The following is a 25,369-nucleotide window of genomic DNA, read 5'->3' on the forward strand; positions in this document are numbered from 1 at the left end:
ATGCACTATTCCTTCTTTACTACATCCCTCGCTCCCTCACATTGACTAATTAACACAGAAATTTAGTCGCTATGAAATACTATGGGTTCTATGCACCTCCTTCTAAATTGCGTAACGTTTCAATGGAAACCACTGGATATTCTTTTGGGCCACGAGTTTCTCCTGCCGATGCACTATTCCTTCTTTACTGCATCCCTCGCTCCCTCACATTGACTTATTAACACATAGATTGTGTCGCTATGAAATACTATGGGTTCTATGCATCTCCTTCTAAATTGAGTAACGTTTCTATGGAAACGACTGGATATTCTTTTGGGCCACGAGTTTCTCCTAACGATGCACTATTCCTTCTTGACTGCATCCCTCGCTCCCTCACATTGACGAATTTAGACAAAAATTGCGTCGCTATGAAATACAATGGGTTCTGTGACATCTCCTCCTAAATTGAGTAACGTTTCTATGGAGACGACTGGATATTATTTGGGCCACGAGTTTCTCCTGTCCGATGCACTATTCCTTCTTTACTGCATCCCTCGTTCCCTCACATTGACTAATTAACACAGAAATTGTGTCGCTATGAAATACTATGGGTTCTATGCATCTCGTTCTAAATTGAGTAACGTTTCTATGGAAACGACTGGATATTCTTTTGGGCCACGAGTTTCTCCTGTCCGATGCACTATTTCTTCTTTACTGCATCCCTCGCTCCCTCACATTGACTTATTAATGCAGAGATTGTGTCGCTATGAAATACTATGGGTTCTATGCATCTCCTTCTAAATTGAGTAACGTTTCTATGGAAACGACTGGATATTCTTTTGGGCCACGAATTTCTCCTGTCCGATGCACTATTCCTCCTTTAACGCATCCCTCGCTCCCTCACATTGACGAATTAACACAGAAATTGCGTCGCTAAGGAATACTATGGGTTCTGTGACATCTCCTTCTAAATTGAGTAACGTTTCTATGGAAACGACTGGATATTATTTGGGCCACGAGTTTCTCCTGTCCGATGCACTATCCCTTCTTTACTGCATCCCTCGCTCCCTCACATTGACTAATTAACACAGAAATTGTGTCGCTATGAAATACTATGGGTTTCTTTGCATCTCCTTCTAAATTGAGTAACGTTTCTATGGAAACGACTGGATATTCTTTTGGGCCACGAGTTTCTCCTGTCCGATGCACTATTCCTCCTTTAACGCATCCCTCGCTCCGTCACATTGACGAATTAATACAGAAATTGCGTCGCTATGAAATAGTATGGGTTCTATGACATCTTCTAAATTGAGTAACGTTTCTATGGAAACGACTGGATATTCTTTTGGGCCACGAGTTTCTCCTGTCCGGTGCACTATTCCTTCTTTACTGCATCCCTCGCTCCACCCCATTGACTAATTAACACAGAAATAGTGTCGCTATGAAATACTATGGGTTTCCTTGCATCTCTTTCTAAATTGAGTAACGTTTCTATGGAAACGACTGGATATTCTTTTGGGGCACGAGTTTCTCCTGTCCGATGCACTATTCCTCCTTTAACGCATCCCTCGCTCCCTCACATTGACTAATTAACACAGAAATTTAGTCGCTATGAAATACTATGGGTTCTATGCATCTCCTTCTAAATTGTGTAACGTTTCTATGGAAACGACTGGATATTCTTTTGGATCACGAGTTTCTCCTGTCCGATGCACTATTCCTTCTTTACTGCATCCCTCGCTCCCTCACATTGACGAATTAACACAGAAATTGCGTCGCTATGAAATACTATGGGTTATGTGACATCTCCATCTAAATTGAGTAACGTTTCTATGGAAACGACTGGATATTATTTGGGCCACGAGTTTCTCCGGTCCGATGCACTATTCCTTCTTTACTGCATTCCTCGCTCCCTCACATTGACTAATTAACACAGAAATTGTGACGCTATGAAATACTATGGGTTCTATGCATCTCCTTCTAAACTGAGTAACGTTTCTATGGAAACGACTGGATATTCTTTTGGGCCACTAGTTTCTCCTGTCCGATGCACTATTCCTTCTTTACTGCATCCCGCGCTCCCTCACATTGACTAATTAACACAGATATTGTGTCGCTATGAAATCCTATGGGTTATATGCATCTCCTTCTAAATTGAGTAACGTTTCTATGGAAACGATTGGATATTCTTTTGGGCCACGAGTTTCTCCTGTCCGATGCACTATTCCTTCTTTAACGCATCCCTCGCTCCCTCACATTGACGAATTAACACAGAAATTGCGTCGCTATGAAATACTATGGGTTCTATGCATCTCCTTGTAAATTGAGTAACGTTTCTAAGGAAACGACTGGATATTCTTTTGGGCCACGAGTTTCTCCTGTCCGATGCACTATTCTTTCTTTTCTGCATCCCTCGCTCCCACACATTGTCTAATTAACACAGAAATTGTGTCGCTATGAAGTACTATGGTTTCTATGCATCTCCTTCTGAATTGAGTAACGTTTCTATGGAAACGACTGGATATTCTATTGGGCCACGAGTTTCTCCTGTCCGATGCACTATTCCATCTTTAACACATCCCTCGCTCCCTCACATTGACGAATTACCCAGAAATTGCGTCGCTATGAAATACTATGGGTTCTATGCATCTCCTTCTAATTTGAAGAAAGTCTCTATGGAAACCACTGGATATTCTTTTGGGCCACGCGTTCCCCTGTCCGATGCACTATTCCTTCTTTACTGCATCCCTCGCTCACTCACATTCACTAATTAACACAGAAATTTAGTCGCTATGAAATACTATGAGTTCCATGCACCTCCTTCTAAATTGAGTAACGTTTCAATGGAAACGACTGGATATTCTTTTGGGCCACAAGTTTCTCCTGCCGATGCACTATTCCTTCTTTACTGCATCCCTCGCTCCCTCACATTGACTTATTAACACATAGATTGTGTCGCTATGAAATACTATGGGTTCTGTGACATCTTCTTCTAAATAGATTAACGTTTCTATGGAAACGACTGGAGATTATTTGGGCCACGAGTTTCTCCTGTCCGATGCACTTATCCCTCTTTACTTCATCCCTCGCTCCCTGACATTGACTAATTAACACAGAAATTGTGTCGCTATGAAAAATTATGGGTTCTATGCATCTCCTTCTAAAGTGAGTAACGTTTCTATGGAAACGACTGGATATTCTTTTGGGCTACGAGTTTCTCCTGTCCGACGCACTATTCCTTCTTTAACGCATCCCTCGCTCCCTCACATTGACGAATTAACACAGAAATTGCGTCGCTATGAAATACTATGGGCTCTATGCATCTCCTTCTAAATTGAGTAACGTTTCTATGGAAACGACTGGATATTCTTTTGGGCCACGAGTTTCTCCTGTCCGATGCACTATTCCTCCTTTAACGCATCCCTCGCTCCCTCACATTGACGAATTAATACAGAAATTGCGTCGCTATGAAATAGTATGGGTTCTATGACATCTCCTTCTAAATTGAGTAACGTTTCTATGGAAACGCCTGGATATTCTATTGGGCGACGAGTTTCTCCTGTCCGTTGCACTATTCCTTCTTTACTGCATCCCTCGCTCCCTCACATTGACTAATTAACACAGAAATTGTGTCGGTATGAAATACTATGGGTTCCATGCATCTCCTTCTAAATTGAGTAACGTTTCTATGGAAACGACTGGATATTCTTTTGGGCCACGAGTTTCTCCTGTGCGTTGCACTATTCCTTCTATAACGCATCCCTCGCTCCCTCACATTGACGAATTAAATCAGAAATTGCGTCGCTATGAAATACTATGGGTTCTATGCATCTCCTTCAAAATTGAGTAACGTTTCTATGGAAACGACTGGATATTCTTTTGGGCCACGAGTTTCTCCTGTCCGATGCACTATTCCTCCTTTAACGCATCCCTCACCTCCCTCACATTGACGAATCAACACAGAAATTGCGTCGCTATGAAATATTATGGGTTCTATGAAATCTCCTTCTAAATTGAGTAACGTTTCTATGGAAACGATTGGATATTCTTTTGGGCCACGAGTTTCTCCTGTCCGATGCACTATTCCTTCTTTAACGCATCCCTCGCTCCCACACATTGACGAATTAACACAGAAATTGCGTCGCTACGAAATACTATGGGTTCTATGACATCTACTTCTAAATTCAGTGACGTTTCTATGGAAAAGACTGGATATTCATTTGGGCCACGAGTTTCTCCTGTCCGATGCACTATTCCTCCTTTATCGCATCCCTCGCTCCCTCACATTGACGAAATAACACAGAAATTGCGTCGCTATGAAATACTATGGGTTCTATGCATCTCCTTCTAAATTGAGTGTTTCTATGGAAACGACTGGATATTCTTTTGGGCCACGAGTTTCTCCTGTCCGATGCACTATTCCTCCTTTAACGCATCCCTCGCTCCCTCACATTGACGAATTAACACAGAAATTGCGTCGCTATGAAATACTATGGTTTCTATGACATCTCCATCTAAATTGAGTAACGTTTCTATGGAAACGACTGGATATTATTTGGGCCACGAGTTTCTCCTGTCCGATGCACTATTCCTTCTTTACTGCATTCCTCGCTCCCTCACATTGACTAATTAACACAGAAATTGTGTCGCTATGAAATACTATGGGTTCTATGCATCTCCTTCTAAACTGAGTAACGTTTCTATGGAAACGACTGGATATTCTTTTGGGCCACTAGTTTCTCCTGTCCGATGCACTATTCCTTCTTTACTGCATCCCTCGCTCCCTCACATTGACTTATTAACACAGAGATTGTGTCGCTATGAAGTACTGTGGTTTCTATGCATCTCCTTCTAAATTGAGTAACGTTTCTATTGAAACGACTGGATATTCTTTTGGGCCACGAGTTTCTCCTGTGCGATGAACTATTCCTCCTTTAACGCAACCCTCGCGCCCTCACATTGACGAATTAACACAGATATTGCGTCGCTAAGAAATACTATGGGTTCTGTGACATCTCCTTCTAAATTGAGTAACGTTTCTATGGAAATGACTGGATATTATTTGGGCCACGAGTTTCTCCTGTCCGATGCACTATTCCTTCATTACTGCATCCCTCGCTCCCTCACATTGACTAATTAACACAAATATTGTGTCGCTATGAAATCCTATGGGTTATATGCATCTCCTTCTAAATTGAGTAACGTTTCTATGGAAACAATTGGATATTCTTTTGGGCCACGAGTTTCTCCTGCCCGATGCACTATTCCTTCTTTAACGCATCCCTCGCTCCCTCACATTGACGAATTAACACAGAAATTGCGTCGCTATGAAATACTATGGGTTCTATGCATCTCCTTGGAAATTGAGTAACGTTTCTAAGGAAACGACTGGATATTTTTTTGGGCCACGACTTTCTCCTGTCCGATGCACTTTTCTTTCTTTTCTGCATCCCTCGCTCCCACACATTGTCTAATTAACACAGAAATTGCGTCGCAATGACATACTATGTGTTATGTGACATCTCCTTCTAAATTGAGTAACGTTTCAATGGAAACGACTGGATATTCTTTTGGGCCACAAGTTTCTCCTGCCGATGCACTATTCCTTCTTTACTGCATCCCTCGCTCCCTCACATTGACTTATTAACACATAGATTGTGTCGCTATGAAATACTATGGGTTCTGTGACATCTCCTTCTAAATAGATTAACGTTTCTATGGAAACGACTGGAGATTATTTGGGCCACGAGTTTTTCCTGTCCGATGCACTTATCCCTCTTTACTTCATCCCTCGCTCCCTGACATTGACTAATTAACACAGAAATTGTGTCGCTATGAAAAATTTTGGGTTCTATGCATCTCCTTCTAAAGTGAGTAACGTTTCTATGGAAACGACTGGATATTCTTTTGGGCCACGAGTTTCTCCTGTCCGACGCACTATTCCTTCTTTAACGCATCCCTCGCTCCCTCACATTGACTAATTAACACAGAAATAGTGTCGGTATGAAATACTATGGGTTCCATTCATCTCCTTCTAAACTGAGTAACGTTTCTATGGAAACGACTGGATATTCTTTTGGGCCACGAGTTTCTCCTGTCCGATGCACTATTCCTTCTTTAACGCATCCCTCGCTCCCTCACATTGACGAATTAAAACAGAAATTGCGTCGCTATGAAATACTATGGGTTTTATGCATCTCCTTCAAAATTGAGTAACGTTTCTATGGAAACGACTGGATATTCTTTTGGGCCACGAGTTTCTCCTGTCCGATGCACTATTCCTCCTTTAACGCATCCCTCACCTCCCTCACATTGACGAATCAACACAGAAATTGCGTCGCTATGAAATACTATGGGTTCTATGCATCTCCTTCTAAATTGAGTGTTTCTATGGAAACGACTGGATATTCTTTTGGGCCACGAGTTTCTCCTGTCCGATGCACTATTCCTCCTTTACCGCATCCCTCGCTCCCTCACATTGACTAATTAACACAGAAATTTAGTCGCTATGAAATACTATGGGTTCTATGCATCTCCCTCTAAATTGAGTAACGTTTCTATGGAAACGACTGGATATTCTTTTGGATCACGAGTTTCTCCTGTCCGATGCACTATTCCTTCTTTACTGCATCCCTCGCTCCCTCACTTTGACGAATTAACACAGAAATTGCGTCGCTAAGAAATACTATGGGTTATGTGACATCTCCATCTAAATTGAGTAACGTTTCTATGGAAACGACTGGATATTATTTGGGCCACGAGTTTCTCCTGTCCGATGCACTATTCCTTCTTTACTGCATTCCTCGCTCCCTCACATTGACTAATTAACACAGAAATTGTGTCGCTATGAAATACTATGGGTTCTATGCATCTCCTTCTAAACTGAGTAACGTTTCTATGGAAACGACTGGATATTCTTTTGGGCCACTAGTTTCTCCTGTCCGATGCACTATTCCTTCTTTACTGCATCCCTCGCTCCCTCACATTGACTTATTAACACAGCGATTGTGTCGCTATGAAGTACTGTGGTTTCTATGCATCTCCTTCTAAATTGAGTAACGTTTCTATGGAAACGACTGGATATTCTTTTGGGCCACGAGTTTCTCCTGTCCGATGAACTATTCCTCCTTTAACGCAACCCTCGCGCCCTCACATTGACGAATTAACACAGAAATTGCGTTGCTAAGAAATACTATGGGTTCTGTGACATCTCCTTCTAAATTGAGTAACGTTTCTATGGAAATGACTGGATATTATTTGGGCCACGAGTTTCTCCTGTCCGATGCACTATTCCTTCATTACTGCATCCCTCGCTCCCTCACATTGACTAATTAACACAGATATTGTGTCGCTATGAAATCCTATGGGTTATATGCATCTCCTTCTAAATTGAGTAACGTTTCTATGGAAACGATTGGATATTCTTTTGGGCCACGAGTTTCTCCTGTCCGATGCACTATTCCTTCTTTAACGCATCCCTCGCTCCCTCACATTGACGAATTAACACAGAAATTGCGTCGCTATGTAATACTATGGGTTCTATGCATCTCCTTGTAAATTGAGTAACGTTTCTAAGGAAACGACTGGATATTCTTTTGGGCCACGAGTTTCTCCTGTCCGATGCACTATTCTTTCTTTTCTGCATCCCTCGCTCCCACACATTGTCTAATTAACACAGAAATTGTGTCGCTATGAACTACTATGGTTTCTATGCATCTCCTTCTGAATTGAGTAACGTTTCTATGGAAACGACTGGATATTCTATTGGGCCAGGAGTTTCTCTCGTCCGATGCACTATTCCATCTTTAACACATCCCTCGCTCCCTCACATTGACGAATTAACCCAGAAATTGCGTCGCTATAAAATACTATGTGTTCTATGCATCTCCTTCTAATTTGAAGAAAGTCTCTATGGAAACCACTGGATATTCTTTTGGGCCACGCGTTCCCCTGTCTGATGCACTATTCCTTCTATACTGCATCCCTCGCTCACTCACATTCACTAATTAACACAGAAATTTAGTCGCTATGAAATACTATGGGTTCCATGGACCTCCTTCTAAATTGAGTAACGTTTCAATGGAAACGACTGGATATTCTTTTGGGCCACAAGTTTCTCCTGCCGATGCACTATTCCTTCTTTACTGCATCCCTCGCTCCATCACATTGACTTATTAACACATAGATTGTGTCGCTATGAAATACTATGTGCTCTATGCATCTCCTTCTAAATTGAGTAACGTTTCTATGGAAACGACTGGATATTCTTTTGGGCCACGAGTTTCTCCTGTCCGACGCACTATTCCTTCTTTAACGCATCCCTCGCTCCCTCACATTGACGAATTAACACAGAAATTGCGTCGCTATGAAATACTATGGGCTCTATGCATCTCCTTCTAAATTGAGTAACGTTTCTATGGAAACGACTGGATATTCTTTTGGGCCACGAGTTTCTCCTGTCCGATGCACTATTCCTTCTTTAACGCATCCCTCGCTCCCTCACATTGACGAATTAAAACAGAAATTGCGTCGCTATGAAATACTATGGGTTCTATGCATCTCCTTCTAAATTGAGTAACGTTTCTATGGAAACGACTGGATATTCTTTTGGGCCACGAGTTTCTCCTGTCCGATGCACTATTCCTCCTTTATCGCATCCCTCGCTCCCTCACATTGACGAATTAACACAGAAATTGCGTCGCTATGAAATACTATGGGTTCTATGCATCTCCTTCTAAATTGAGTAACGTTTCTATGGAAACGACTGGATATTCTTTTGGGCCACGAGTTTCTCCTTTCCGATGCACTATTCTTTCTTTTCTGCATTTCTCGCTCCCACACATTGTCTAATTAACACAGAAATTGTGTCGCTATGAACTACTATGGTTTCTATGCATGTCCTTCTGAATTGAGTAACGTTTCTATGGAAACGACTGGATATTCTATTGGGCCACGAGTTTCTATTGTCCGATGCACTATTCCATCTTTAACACATCCCTCGCTCCTTCACATTGACGAATTAACCCAGAAATTGCGTCGCTGTGAAATACTATGGGTTCTATGCATCTCCTTCTAATTTGAAGAAAGTCTCTATGGAAACCACTGGAAATTCTTTTGGGCCACGCGTTACTCCTGTCCGATGCACTATTCCTTCTTTACTGCATCCCTCGCTCCCTCACATTGACTAATTAAAACAGAAATTTAGTCGCTATGAAATACTATGTGTTCTATGCACCTCCTTCTAAATTGAGTAACGTTTCAATGGAAACGACTGGATATTCTTTTGGGCCACGAGTTTCTCCTGCCGATGCACTATTCCTTCTTTACTGCATCCCTCGCTCCCTCACATTGACTTATTAACACATAGATTGTGTCGCTATGAAATACTATGGGTTCTATGCATCTCCTTCTAAATTGAGTAACGTTTCTATGGAAACGACTGGATATTCTTTTGGGCCACGAGTTTCTCCTAACGATTCACTATTCCTTCTTGACTGCATCCCTCGCTCCCTCACATTGACGAATTTAGACAGAAATTGCGTCGCTATGAAATACAATGGGTTCTGTGACATCTCCTTCTAAATTGAGTAACGTTTCTATGGAGACGACTGGATATTATTTGGGCCACGAGTTTCTCCTGTCCGATGCACTATTCCTTCTTTACTGCATCCCTCGCTCCCTCACATTGACTAATTAACACAGAAATTGTGTCGCTATGAAATACTATGGGTTCTATGCATCTCGTTCTAAATTGAGTAACGTTTCTATGGAAACGACTGGATATTCTTTTGGGCCACGAGTTTCTCCTGTCCGATGCACTATTTCTTCTTTACTGCATCCCTCGCTCCCTCACATTGACTTATTAATACAGAGATTGTGTCGCTATGAAATACTATGGGTTCTATGCAACTCCTTCTAAATTGAGTAACGTTTCTATGGAAACGACTGGATATTCTTTTGGGCCACGAGTTTCTCCTGTCCGATGCACTATTCCTCCTTTAACGCATCCCTCGCTCCCTCACATTGACGAATTAACACAGAAATTGCGTCGCTAAGGAATACTATGGGTTCTGTGACATCTCCTTCTAAATTGAGTAACGTTTCTATGGAAACGACTGGATATTATTTGGGCCACGAGTTTCTCCTGTCCGATGCACTATTCCTTCTTTACTGCATCCCTCGCTCCCTCACATTGACTAATTAACACAGAAATTGTGTCGCTATGAAATACTATGGGTTTCTTTGCATCTCCTTCTAAATTGAGTAACGTTGCTATGGAAACGAATGGATATTCTTTTGGGCCACGAGTTTCTCCTGTCCGATGCACTATTCCTCCTTTAACGCATCCCTCGCTCCCTCACATTGACGTATTAATACAGAAATTGCGTCGCTATGAAATAGTATGGGTTCTATGACATCTCCTTCTAAATTGAGTAACGTTTCTATGGAAACGACTGGATATTCTTTTGGGCCACGAGTTTCTCCTTTCCGGTGCACTATTCCTTCTTTACTGCATCCCTCGCTCCATCACATTGACTAATTAACACAGAAATAGTGTCGCTATGAAATACTATGGGTTTCTTTGCATCTCCTTCTAAATTGAGTAACGTTTCTATGGAAACAACTGGATATTCTTTTGGGCAACGAGTTTCTCCTGTCCGATGCACTATTCCTCCTTTAACGCATCCCTCGCTCCCTCACATTGACGAATTAATACAGAAATTGCGTCGCTATGAAACAGTATGGGTTCTATGACATCTCCTTCTAAATTGAGTAACGTTTCTATATAAGCGCCTGGATATTCTTTTGGGCCACGAGTTTCTCCTGTCCGTGGCACTATTCCTTCTTTACTGCATCCCTCGCTACCTCACATTGACTAATTAACACAGAAATTGTGTCGGTATGAAATACTATGGGTTCCATGCATCTCCTTCTAAATTGAGTAACGTTTCTATGGAAACGACTGGATATTCTTTTGGGCCACGAGTTTCTCCTGTCCGATGCACTATTCCTTCTTTAACGCATCCCTCGCTCCCTCACATTGACGAATTAAAACAGAAATTGCGTCGCTATGAAATACTATGGGTTCTATGCATCTCCTTCTAAATTGAGTAACGTTTCTATGGAAACGACTGGATATTCTTTTGGGCCACGAGTTTCTCCTGTCCGATGCACTATTCCTCCTTTAACGCATCCCTCACCTCCCTCACATGGACGAATCAACACAGAAATTGCGTCACTATGAAATACTATGGGTTCTATGAAATCTCCTTCTAAAATGAGTAACGTTTCTATGGAAACGACTGGATATTCTTTTGGGCCACGAGTTTCTCCTGTCCGATGCACTATTCCTTCTTTAACGCATCCCTCGCTCCCTCACATTGACGAATTAACACAGAAATTGCGTCGCTATGAAATACTATGGGTTCTATGACATCCCCTTCTAAATTCAGTAACGTTTGTATGGAAAAGACTGGATATTCATTTGGGCCACGAGTTTCTCCTGTCCGATGCACTATTCCTCCTTTATCGCATCCCTCGCTCCCTCACATTGACGAAATAACACAGAAATTGCGTCGCTATGAAATACTATGGGTTCTATGCATCTCCTTCTAAATTGAGTGTTTCTATGGAAACGACTGGATATTCTTTTGGGCCACGAGTTTCTCCTGTCCGATGCACTATTCCTCCTTTAACGCATCCCTCGCTCCCTCACATTGACTAATTAACACAGAAATTTAGTCGCTATGAAATACTATGGGTTCTATGCATCTCCTTCTAAATTGAGTAACGTTTCTATGGAAACGACCTGATATTCTTTTGGATCACGAGTTTCTCCTGTCCGATGCACTATTCCTTCTTTACTGCATCCCTCGCTCCCTCACATTGACGAATTAACACAGAAATTGTGTCGCTATGAAATACTATGGGTTCTATGCATCTCCTTCTAAACTGAGTAACATTTCTATGGAAACGACTGGATATTCTTTTGGGCCACTAGTTTCTCCTGTCCGATGCACTATTCCTTCTTTACTGCATCCCTCGCTCCCTCACATTGACTTATTAACACAGAGATTGTGTCGCTATGAAGTACTGTGGGTTCTATGCACCTCCTTCGAAATTGAGTAACGTTTCTATGGAAACGACTGGATATTCTTTTGGGCCACGAGTTTCTCCTGTCCGATGAACTATTCCTCCTTTAACGCAACCCTCGCGCCCTCACATTGACGAATTAACACAGAAATTGCGTCGCTAAGAAATACTATGGGTTCTGTGACATCTCCTTCTAAATTGAGTAACGTTTCTATGGAAATGACTGGATATTATTTGGGCCACGAGTTTCTCCTGTCCGATGCACTATTCCTTGATTACTGCATCCCTCGCTCCCTCACATTGACTAATTAACACAGAAATTGTGTCGCTATGAAATCCTATGGGTTATATGCATCTCCTTCTAAATTGAGTAACGTTTCTATGGAAACGATTGGATATTCTTTTGGGCCACGAGTTTCTCCTGTCCGATGCACTATTCCTTATTTAACGCATCCCTCGCTCCCTCACATTGACGAATTAACACAGAAATTGCGTCGCTATGAAATACTATGGGTTCTATGCATCTCCTTGTCAATTGAGTAACGTTTCTGAGGAAACGACTGGATATTCTTTTGGGCCACGAGTTTCTCCTATCTGATGCACTATTCCTTCTTTATCGCATCCGTCGCTCCCTCACATTGACGAATTAAAACAGAAATTGCGTCGCTATGAAATACTATGGGTTCTATGCATCTCCTACTACATTGAGTAACGTAACTATGGAAACGACTGGATATTCTTTTGGGCCACGAGTTTCTCCTGTCCGATGCACTATTCCTCCTTTATCGCATCCCTCGTTCCCTCACATTGACGAATTAACACAGAAATTGCGTCGCTATTAAATACTATGGGTTCTATGCATCTCCTTCTAATTTGAGTGTTTCTATGGAAACGATTGGATATTCTTTTGGGCCACGAGTTTCTCCTGTCCGATGCACTGTTCCTCCTTTAACGCATCCCTCGCTCCCTCACATCGACTAGTTAACACAGAAATTTTGTCGCTATGAAATACTATGGGTTCTATGCATCTCCTTCTAAACTGAGTAACGTTTCTATGGAAACGACTGGATATTCTTTTGGGCAACGAGTTTCTCCTGTCCGATGCACTATTCCTCCTTTAACGCATCCCTCGCTCCCTCACATTGACGAATTAATACAGAAATTGCGTCGCTATGAAACAGTATGGGTTCTATGACATCTCCTTCTAAATTGAGTAACGTTTCTATGGAAGCGCCTGGATATTCTTTTGGGCCACGAGTTTCTCCTGTCCGTTGCACTATTCCTTCTTTACTGCATCCCTCGCTACCTCACATTGACTAATTAACACAGAAATTGTGTCGGTATGAAATACTATGGGTTCCATGCATCTCCTTCTAAATTGAGTAACGTTTCTATGGAAACGACTGGATATTCTTTTGGGCCACGAGTTTCTCCTGTCCGATGCACTATTCCTTCTTTAACGCATCCCTCGCTCCCTCACATAGACTAGTTAACACAGAAATTTTGTCGCTATGAAATACTATGGGTTCTATGCATCTCCTTCTAAATTGAGTAACGTTTCTATGGAAACGACTGGATATTCTTTTGGGCCATGAGTTTCTCCTGTCCGATGCACTATTCTTTCTTTACTGCATCCCTCGCTCCCACACATTGACTAATTAACACAGAAACTGTGTCGCTATGAAATACTATGGTTTCTATGCATCTCCTTCTAAATTGAGTAACGTTTCAATGGCAACGACTGGATATTCTATTGGACCACGAGTTTCTCCTGTCCGATGCACTATTCCATCTTTAACACATCCCTCGCTCCCTCACATTGACGAATTAATCCAGAAATTGCGTCGCTATGAAATACTACGGGTTCTATGCATCTCCTTCTAATTTGAAGAAAGTCTCTATGGAAACCACTGGATATTCTTTTGGGCCACGCGTTACTCCTGTCCGATGCACTATTCCTTCTTTACTGCATCCCTCGCTCCCTCACATTGACTAATTAACACAGAAATTGCGTCGCTATGAAATACTACGGGTTCTATGCACGTCCTTCTAAATTGAGTAACGTTTCAATGGAAACGACTGGATATTCTTTTGGGCCACGAGTTTCTCCTGCCGATGCACTATTCCTTCTTTACTGCATCCCTCGCTCCCTCACATTGACTTATTAACACATAGATTGTGTCGCTATGAAATACTATGGGTTCTATGCATCTCCTTCTAAATTGAGTAACGTTTCTATGGAAACGACTGTATATTCTTTTGGGCCACGAGTTTCTCCTAACGATGCACTGTTCCTTCTTGACTGCATCCCTCGCTCCCTCACATTGACGAATTTTGACAGAAATTGCGTCGCTAAGGAATACTATGGGTTCTGTGACATCTCCTTCTAAATTGAGTAACGTTTCTATGGAAACGACTGGATATTATTTGGGCCACGAGTTTCTCCTGTCCGATGCACTATTCCTTCTTTACTGCATCCCTCGCTCCCTCACATTGACTAATTAACACAGAAATTGTGTCGCTATGAAATACTATGGGTTTCTTTGCATCTCCTTCTAAATTGAGTAACGTTTCTATGGAAACGAATGGATATTCTTTTGGGCCACGAGTTTCTCTTGTCCGATGCACTATTCCTCCTTTAACGCATCCCTCGCTCCCTCACATTGACGTATTAATACAGAAATTGCGTCGCCATGAAATAGTATGGGTTCTATGACATCTCCTTCTAAATTGAGTAACGTTTCTATGGAAACGACTGGATATTCTTTTGGGCCACGAGTTTCTCCTGTCCGGTGCACTATTCCTTCTTTACTGCATCCCTCGCTCCATCACATTGACTAATTAACACAGAAATAGTGTCGCTATGAAATACTATGGGTTTCTTTGCATCTCCTTCTAAATTGAGTAACGTTTCTATGGAAACGACTGGATATTCTTTTGGGCAACGAGTTTCTCCTGTCCGATGCACTATTCCTCATTTAACGCATCCCTCGCTCCCTCACATTGACGAATTAATACAGAAATTGCGTCGCTATGAAACAGTATGGGTTCTATGACATCTCCTTCTAAATTGAGTAACGTTTCTATGGAAACGCCTGGATATTCTTTTGGGCCACGAGTTTCTCCTGTCCGTTGCACTATTCCTTCTTTACTGCATCCCTCGCTCCCTCACATTGACTAATTAACACAGAAATTGTGTCGGTATGAAATACTATGGGTTCCATGCATCTCCTTCTAAATTGAGTAACGTTTCTATGGAAACGACTGGATATTCTTTTGGGCCACGAGTTTCTCCTGTCCGATGCACTATTCCTTCTTTAACGCATCCCTCGCTCCCTCACATTGACGAATTAAAACAGAAATTGCGTCGCTATCAAATACTATGGGTTCTATGCATCTCCTTCTAAATTGAGTAACGTTTCTATGGAAACGACTGGATATTCTTTTGGGCCACAGTTTCTCCTGTCCGATGCACTGTTCCTCCTTTAACGCATCCCTCACCTCCCTCACATGGACGAATCAACACAGAAATTGCGTCACTATGAAATACTATGGGTTCTATGAAATCTCCTTCTAAATTGAGTAACGTTTCTATGGAAACGACTGGATATTCTTTTGGGCCACGAGTTTCTCCTGTCTGATGCACTATTCCTTCTTTAACGCATCCCTCGCTCCCTCACATTGACGAATTAACACAGAAATTGCGTCGCTATGAAATACTATGGGTTCTATGACATCTCCTTCTAAATTCAGTAACGTTTCTATGGAAAAGACTGGATATTCATTTGGGCCACGAGTTTCTCCTGTCCGATGCACTATTCCTCCTTTATCGCATCCCTCGCTCCCTCACATTGACGAAATAACACAGAAATTGCGTCGCTATGAAATACTATGGGTTCTATGCATCTTCTTCTAAATTGAGTGTTTCTATGGAAACGACTGGATATTCTTTTGGGCCACGAGTTTCTCCTGTCCGATGCACTATTCCTCGTTTAACGCATCCCTCGCTCCCTCACATTGACTAATTAACACAGAAATTTAGTCGCTATGAAATACTATGGGTTCTATGCATCTCCTTCTAAATTGAGTAACGTTTCTATGGAAACGACCTGATATTTTTTTAAATCACGAGTTTCTCCTGTCCGATGCACTATTCCTTCTTTACTGCATCCCTCGCTCCCTCACATTGACGAATTAACACAGAAATTGCGTCGCTATGAAATACTATGGGTTATGTGACATCTACATCTAAATTGAGTAACGTTTCTATGGAAACGACTGGATATTATTTGGGCCACGAGTTTCTCCTGTCCGATGCACTATTCCTTCTTTACTGCATTCCTCGCTCCCTCACATTGACTAATTAACACAGAAATTGTGTCGCTATGAAATACTATGGGTTCTATGCATCTCCTTCTAAACTGAGTAACGTTTCTATGGAAACGACTGGATATTCTTTTGGGCCACGAGTTTCTCCTGTCCGATGCACTATTCCTTATTTAACGCATCCCTCGCTCCCTCAAATTGACGAATTAACACAGAAATTGCGTCGCTATGAAATACTATGGGTTCTATGCATCTCCTTGTAAATTGAGTAACGTTTCTAAGGAAACGACTGGATATTCTTTTGGGCCACGAGTTTCTCCTATCCGATGCACTATTCCTTCTTTATCGCATCCGTCGCTCCCTCACATAGACGAATTAAAACAGAAATTGCGTCGCTATGAAATACTATGGGTTCTATGCATCTCCTACTACATTGAGTAACGTAACTAAGGAAACGACTGGATATTCTTTTGGGCCACGAGTTTCTCCTGTCCGATGCACTATTCCTCCTTTATCGCATCCCTCGTTCCCTCACATTGACGAATTAACACAGAAATTGCGTCGCTATTAAATACTATGGGTTCTATGCATCTCCTTCTAATTTGAGTGTTTCTATGGAAACGATTGGATATTCTTTTGGGCCACGAGTTTCTCCTGTCCGACGCACTGTTCCTCCTTTAACGCATCCCTCGCTCCCTCACATCGACTAGTTAACACAGAAATTTTGTCGCTATGAAATACTATGGGTTCTATGCATCTCCTTCTAAATTGAGTAACGTTTCTATGGAAACGACTGGATATTCTTTTGGGCCATGAGTTTCTCCTGTCCGATGCACTATTCTTTCTTTACTGCATCCCTCGCTCCCACACATTGACTAATTAACACAGAAACTGTGTCGCTATGAAATACTATGGTTTCTATGCATCTCCTTCTAAATTGAGTAACGTTTCAATGGAAACGACTGGATATTCTATTGGACCACGAGTTTCTCGTGTCCGATGCACTATTCCATCTTTAACACATCCCTCGCTCCCTCACATTGACGAATTAATCCAGAAATTGCGTCGCTATGAAATACTACGGGTTCTATGCATCTCCTTCTAATTTGAAGAAAGTCTCTATAGAAACCACTGGATATTCTTTTGGGCCACGCGTTACTCCTGTCCGATGCACTATTCCTTCTTTACTGCATCCCTCGCTCCCTCACATTGACTAATTAACACAGAAATTGCGTCGCTATGAAATACTACGGGTTCTATGCACGTCCTTCTAAATTGAGTAACGTTTCAATGGAAACGACTGGATATTCTTTTGGGCCACGAGTTTCTCCTGCCGATGCACTATTCCTTCTTTACTGCATCCCTCGCTCCCTCACATTGACTTATTAACACATAGATTGTGTCGCTATGAAATACTATGGGTTCTATGCATCTCCTTCTAAATTGAGTAACGTTTCTATGGAAACGACTGTATATTCTTTTGGGCCACGAGTTTCTCCTAACGATGCACTGTTCCTTCTTGACTGCATCCCTCGCTCCCTCACATTGACGAATTTTGACAGAAATTGCGTCGCTAAGGAATACTATGGGTTCTGTGACATCTCCTTCTAAATTGAGTAACGTTTCTATGGAAACGACTGGATATTATTTGGGCCACGAGTTTCTCCTGTCCGATGCACTATTCCTTCTTTACTGCATCCCTCGCTCCCTCATATTGACTAATTAACACAGAAATTGTGTCGCTATGAAATACTATGGGTTTCTTTGCATCTCCTTCTAAATTGAGTAACGTTTCTATGGAAACGAATGGATATTCTTTTGGGCCACGAGTTTCTCCTGTCCGATGCACTATTCCTCCTTTAACGCATCCCTCGCTCCCTCACATTGACGTATTAATACAGAAATTGCGTCGCTATGAAATAGTATGGGTTCTATGACATCTCCTTCTAAATTGAGTAACGTTTCTATGGACACGACTGGATATTCTTTTGGGCCACGAGTTTCTCCTGTCCGGTGCACTATTCCTTCTTTACTGCATCCCTCGCTCCATCACATTGACTAATTAACACAGAAATAGTGTCGCTATGAAATACTATGGGTTTCTTTGCATCTCCTTCTAAATTGAGTAACGTTTCTATGGAAACGACTGGATATTCTTTTGGGCAACGAGTTTCTCCTGTCCGATGCACTATTCCTCCTTTAACGCATCCCTCGCTCCCTCACATTGACGAATTAATACAGAAATTGCGTAGCTATGAAACAGTATGGGTTCTATGACATCTCCTTCTAAATTGAGTAACGTTTCTATGGAAACGCCTGGATATTCTTTTGGGCCACGAGTTTCTCCTGTCCGTTGCACTATTCCTTCTTTACTGCATCCCTCGCTCCCTCACATTGTCTAATTAACACAGAAATTGTGTCGGTATGAAATACTATGGGTTCCATGCATCTCCATCTAAATTGAGTAACGTTTCTATGGAAACGACTGGATATTCTTTTGGGCCACTAGTTTCTCCTGTCCGATGCACTATTCCTTCTTTAACGCATCCCTCGCTCCCTCACATTGACGAATTAAAACAGAAATTGCGTCGCTATGAAATACTATGGGTTTCTTTGCATCTCCTTCTAAATTGAGTAACGTTTCTATGGAAACGACTGGATATTCTTTTGGGCCACGAGTTTCTCCTGTCCGATGAACTATTCCTCCTTTAACGCAACCCTCGCGCCCTCACATTGACGAATTAACACAGAAATTGCGTCGCTAAGAAATACTATGGGTTCTGTGACATCTCCTTCTAAATTGAGTAACGTTTCTATGGAAATGACTGGATATTATTTGGGCCACGAGTTTCTCCTGTCCGATGCACTATTCCTTGATTACTGCATCCCTCGCTCCCTCACATTGACTAATTAACACAGAAATTGTGTCGCTATGAAATCCTATGGGTTCTATGCATCTCCTTGTAAATTGAGTAACGTTTCTAAGGAAACGACTGGATATTCTTTTGGGCCACGAGTTTCTCCTATCCGACGCACTATTCCTTCTTTATCGCATCCGTCGCTCCCTCACATTGACGAATTAAAACAGAAATTGCGTCGCTATGAAATACTATGGGTTCTATGCATCTCCTACTACATTGAGTAACGTAACTATGGAAACGACTGGATATTCTTTTGGGCCACGAGTTTCTCCTGTCCGATGCACTATTCCTCCTTTATCGCATCCCTCGTTCCCTCACATTGACGAATTAACACAGAAATTGCGTCGCTATTAAATACTATGGGTTCTATGCATCTCCTTCTAATTTGAGTGTTTCTATGGAAACGATTGGATATTCTTTTGGGCCACGAGTTTCTCCTGTCCGATGCACTGTTCCTCCTTTAACGCATCCCTCGCTCCCTCACATCGACTAGTTAACACAGAAATTTTGTCGCTATGAAATACTATGGGTTCTATGCATCTCCTACTAAATTGAGTAACGTTTCTATGGAAACGACTGGATATTCTATTGGACCACGAGTTTCTCCTGTCCGATGCACTATTCCATCTTTAACACATCCCTCGCTCCCTCACATTGACGAATTAATCCAGAAATTGCGTCGCTATGAAATACTACGGGTTCTATGCATCTCCTTCTAATTTGAAGAAAGTCTCTATGGAAACCACTGGATATTCTTTTGGGCCACGCGTTACTCCTGTCCGATGCACTATTCCTTCTTTACTGCATCCCTCGCTCCCTCACATTGACTAATTAACACAGAAATTGCGTCGCTATGAAATACTACGGGTTCTATGCACGTCCTTCTAAATTGAGTAACGTTTCAATGGAAACGACTGGATATTCTTTTGGGCCACGAGTTTCTCCTGCCGATGCACTATTCCTTCTTTACTGCATCCCTCGCTCCCTCACATTGACTTATTAACACATAGATTGTGTCGCTATGAAATACTATGGGTTCTATGCATCTCCTTCTAAATTGAGTAACGTTTCTATGGAAACGACTGTATATTCTTTTGGGCCACGAGTTTCTCCTAACGATGCACTGTTCCTTCTTGACTGCATCCCTCGCTCCCTCACATTGACGAATTTTGACAGAAATTGCGTCGCTAAGGAATACTATGGGTTCTGTGACATCTTCTTCTAAATTGAGTAACGTTTCTATGGAAACGACTGGATATTATTTGGGCCACGAGTTTCTCCTGTCCGATGCACTATTCCTTCTTTACTGCATCCCTCGCTCCCTCACATTGACTAATTAACACAGAAATTGTGTCGCTATGAAATACTATGGGTTTCTTTGCATCTCCTTCTAAATTGAGTAACGTTTCTATGGAAACGAATGGATATTCTTTTGGGCCACGAGTTTCTCCTGTCCGATGCACTATTCCTCCTTTAACGCATCCCTCGCTCCCTCACATTGACGTATTAATACAGAAATTGCGTCGCCATGAAATAGTATGGGTTCTATGACATCTCCTTCTAAATTGAGTAACGTTTCTATGGAAACGACTGGATATTCTTTTGGGCCACGAGTTTCTCCTGTCCGGTGCACTATTCCTTCTTTACTGCATCCCTCGCTCCATCACATTGACTAATTAACACAGAAATAGTGTCGCTATGAAATACTATGGGTTTCTTTGCATCTCCTTCTAAATTGAGTAACGTTTCTATGGAAACGACTGGATATTCTTTTGGGCAACGAGTTTCTCCTGTCCGATGCACTATTCCTCCTTTAACGCATCCCTCGCTCCCTCACATTGACGAATTAATACAGAAATTGCGTCGCTATGAAACAGTATGGGTTCTATGACATCTCCTTCTAAATTGAGTAACGTTTCTATGGAAACGCCTGGATATTCTTTTGGGCCACGAGTTTCTCCTGTCCGTTGCACTATTCCTTCTTTACTGCATCCCTCGCTCCCTCACATTGACTAATTAACACAGAAATTGTGTCGGTATGAAATACTATGGGTTCCATGCATCTCCTTCTAAATTGAGTAACGTTTCTATGGAAACGACTGGATATTCTTTTGGGCCACGAGTTTCTCCTGTCCGATGCACTATTCCTTCTTTAACGCATCCCTCGCTCCCTCACATTGACGAATTAAAACAGAAATTGCGTCGCTATGAAATACTATGCGTTCTATGCATCTCCTTCTAAATTGAGTAACGTTTCTATGGAAACGACTGGATATTCTTTTGGGCCACGAGTTTCTCCTGTCCGATGCACTATTCCTCCTTTAACGCATCCCTCACCTCCCTCACATGGACGAATCAACATAGAAATTGCGTCACTATGAAATACTATGGGTTCTATGAAATCTCCTTCTAAATTGAGTAACGTTTCTATGGAAACGACTGGATATTCTTTTGGGCCACGAGTTTCTCCTGTCTGATGCACTATTCCTTCTTTAACGCATCCCTCGCTCCCTCACATTGACGAATTAACACAGAAATTGCGTCGCTATGAAATACTATGGGTTCTATGACATCTCCTTCTAAATTCAGTAACGTTTCTATGGAAAAGACTGGATATTCATTTGGGCCACGAGTTTCTCCTGTCCGATGCACTATTCCTCCTTTATCGCATCCCTCGCTCCCTCACATTGACGAAATAACACAGAAATTGCGTCGCTATGAAATACTATGGGTTCTATGCATCTCCTTCTAAATTGAGTGTTTCTATGGAAACGACTGGATATTCTTTTGGGCCACGAGTTTCTCCTGTCCGATGCACTATTCCTCCTTAAACGCATCCCTCGCTCCCTCACATTGACTAATTAACACAGAAATTTAGTCGCTATGAAATACTATGGGTTCTATGCATCTCCTTCTAGATTGAGTAACGTTTCTATGGAAACGACCTGATATTCTTTTGGATCACGAGTTTCTCCTGTCCGATGCACTATTCCTTCTTTACTGCATCCCTCGCTCCCTCACATTGACGAATTAACACAGAAATTGCGTCGCTATGAAATACTATGGGTTATGTGACATCTAAATCTAAATTGAGTAACGTTTCTATGGAAACGACTGGATATTAATTGGGCCACGAGTTCCTCCTGTCCGATGCACTATTCCTTCTTTACTGCATTCCTCGCTCCCTCACATTGACTAATTAACACAGATATTGTGTCGCTATGAAATACTATGGGTTCTATGCATCTCCTTCTAAACTGAGTAACGTTTCTATGGAAACGACTGGATATTCTTTTGGGCCACGAGTTTCTCCTGTCCGATGCACTATTCCTTATTTAACGCATCCCTCGCTCCCTCACATTGACGAATTAACACAGAAATTGCGTCGCTATGAAATACTATGGGTTCTATGCATCTCCTTGTAAATTGAGTAACGTTTCTAAGGAAACGACTGGATATTCTTTTGGGCCACGAGTTTCTCCTATCCGATGCACTATTCCTTCTTTATCGCATCCGTCGCTCCCTCACATTGACGAATTAAAACAGAAATTGCGTCGCTATGAAATACTATGGGTTCTATGCATCTCCTACTACATTGAGTAACGTAACTATGGAAACGACTGGATATTCTTTTGGGCCACGAGTTTCTCCTGCCCGATGCACTATTCCTCCTTTATCGCATCCCTCGATCCCTCACATTGACGAATTAACACAGAAATTGCGTCGCTATTAAATACTATGGGTTCTATGCATCTCCTTCTAATTTGAGTGTTTCTATGGAAACGATTGGATATTCTTTTGGGCCACGAGTTTCTCCTGTCCGATGCACTGTTCCTCCTTTAACGCATCCCTCGCTCCCTCACATCGACTAGTTAACACAGAAATTTTGTCGCTATGAAATACTATGGGTTCTATGCATCTCCTTCTAAATTGAGTAACGTTTCTATGGAACGACTGGATATACTTTTGCGCCATGAGTTTCTCCTGTCCGATGCACTATTCTTTCTTTACTGCATCCCTCGCTCCCACACATTGACTAATTAACACAGAAACTGTGTCGCTATGAAATACTATGGTTTCTATGCATCTCCTTCTAAATTGAGTAACGTTTCAATGGAAACGACTGGATATTCTATTGGACCACGAGTTTCTCCTGTCCGATGCACTATTCCATCTTTAACACATCCCTCGCTCCCTCACATTGACGAATTAATCCAGAAATTGCGTCGCTATGAAATACTACGGGTTCTATGCATCTCCTTCTAATTTGAAGAAAGTCTTTATGGAAACCACTGGATATTCTTTTGGGCCACGCGTTACTCCTGTCCGATGCACTATTCCTTCATTACTGCATCCCTCGCTCCCTCACATTGACTAATTAACACACAAATTGCGTCGCTATGAAATACTACGGGTTCTATGCACGTCCTTCTAAATTGAGTAACGTTTCAATGGAAACGACTGGATATTCTTTTGGGCCACGAGTATCTCCTGCCGATGCACTATTCCTTCTATACTGCATCCCTCGCTCCCTCACATTGACTTATTAACACATAGATTGTGTCGCTATGAAATACTATGGGTTCTATGCATCTCCTTCTAAATTGAGTAACGTTTCTATGGAAACGACTGTATATTCTTTTGGGCCACGAGTTTCTCCTAACGATGCACTGTTCCTTCTTGACTGCATCCCTCGCTCCCTCACATTGACGAATTTTGACAGAAATTGCGTCGCTAAGGAATACTATGGGTTCTGTGACATCTCCTTCTAAATTGAGTAACGTTTCTATGGAAACGACTGGATATTATTTGGGCCACGAGTTTCTCCTGTCCGATGCACTATTCCTTCTTTACTGCATCCCTCGCTCCCTCATATTGACTAATTAATACAGAAATTGTGTCGCTATGAAATACTATGGGTTTCTTTGCATCTCCTTCTAAATTGAGTAACGTTTCTATGGAAACGAATGGATATTCTTTTGGGCCACGAGTTTCTCCTGTCCGATGCACTATTCCTCCTTTAACGCATCCCTCGCTCCCTCACATTGACGTATTAATACAGAAATTGCGTCGCTATGAAATAGTATGGGTTCTATGACATCTCCTTCTAAATTGAGTAACGTTTCTATGGACACGACTGGATATTCTTTTGGTCCACGAGTTTCTCCTGTCCGGTGCACTATTCCTTCTTTACTGCATCCCTCGCTCCATCACATTGACTAATTAACACAGAAATAGTGTCGCTATGAAATACTATGGGTTTCTTTGCATCTCCTTCTAAATTGAGTAACGTTTCTATGGAAACGACTGGATATTCTTTTGGGCAACGAGTTTCTCCTGTCCGATGCACTATTCCTCCTTTAACGCATCCCTCGCTCCCCCACATTGACGAATTAATACAGAAATTGCGTCGCTATGAAACAGTATGGGTTCTATGACATCTCCTTCTAAATTGAGTAACGTTTCTATGGAAACGCCTGGATATTCTTTTGGGCCACGAGTTTCTCCTGTCCGTTGCACTATTCCTTCTTTACTGCATCCCTCGCTCCCTCACATTGTCTAATTAACACAGAAATTGTGTCGGTATGAAATACTATGGGTTCCATGCATCTCCTTCTAAATTGAGTAACGTTTCTATGGAAACGACTGGATATTCTTTTGGGCCACGAGTTTCTCCTGTCCGATGCACTATTCCTTCTTTAACGCATCCCTCGCTCCCTCACATTGACGAATTAAAACAGAAATTGCGTCGCTATGAAATACTATGGGTTCTATGCATCTCCTTCTAAGTTGAGTAACGTTTCTATGGAAACGACTGGATATTCTTTTGGGCCACGAGTTTCTCCTGTCCGATGCACTATTCCTCCTTTAACGCATCCCTCACCTCCCTCACATGGACGAATCAACACAGAAATTGCGTCACTATGAAATACTATGGGTTCTATGAAATCTCCTTCTAAATTGAGTAACGTTTCTATGGAAACGACTGGATATTCTTTTGGGCCACGAGTTTCTCCTGTCCGATGCACTATTCCTTCTTTAACGCATCC

Source organism: Schistocerca piceifrons, chromosome 4 (genome assembly GCF_021461385.2).
Source record: "Schistocerca piceifrons isolate TAMUIC-IGC-003096 chromosome 4, iqSchPice1.1, whole genome shotgun sequence".
Taxonomy (NCBI): Eukaryota; Metazoa; Arthropoda; class Insecta; order Orthoptera; family Acrididae; genus Schistocerca; species Schistocerca piceifrons.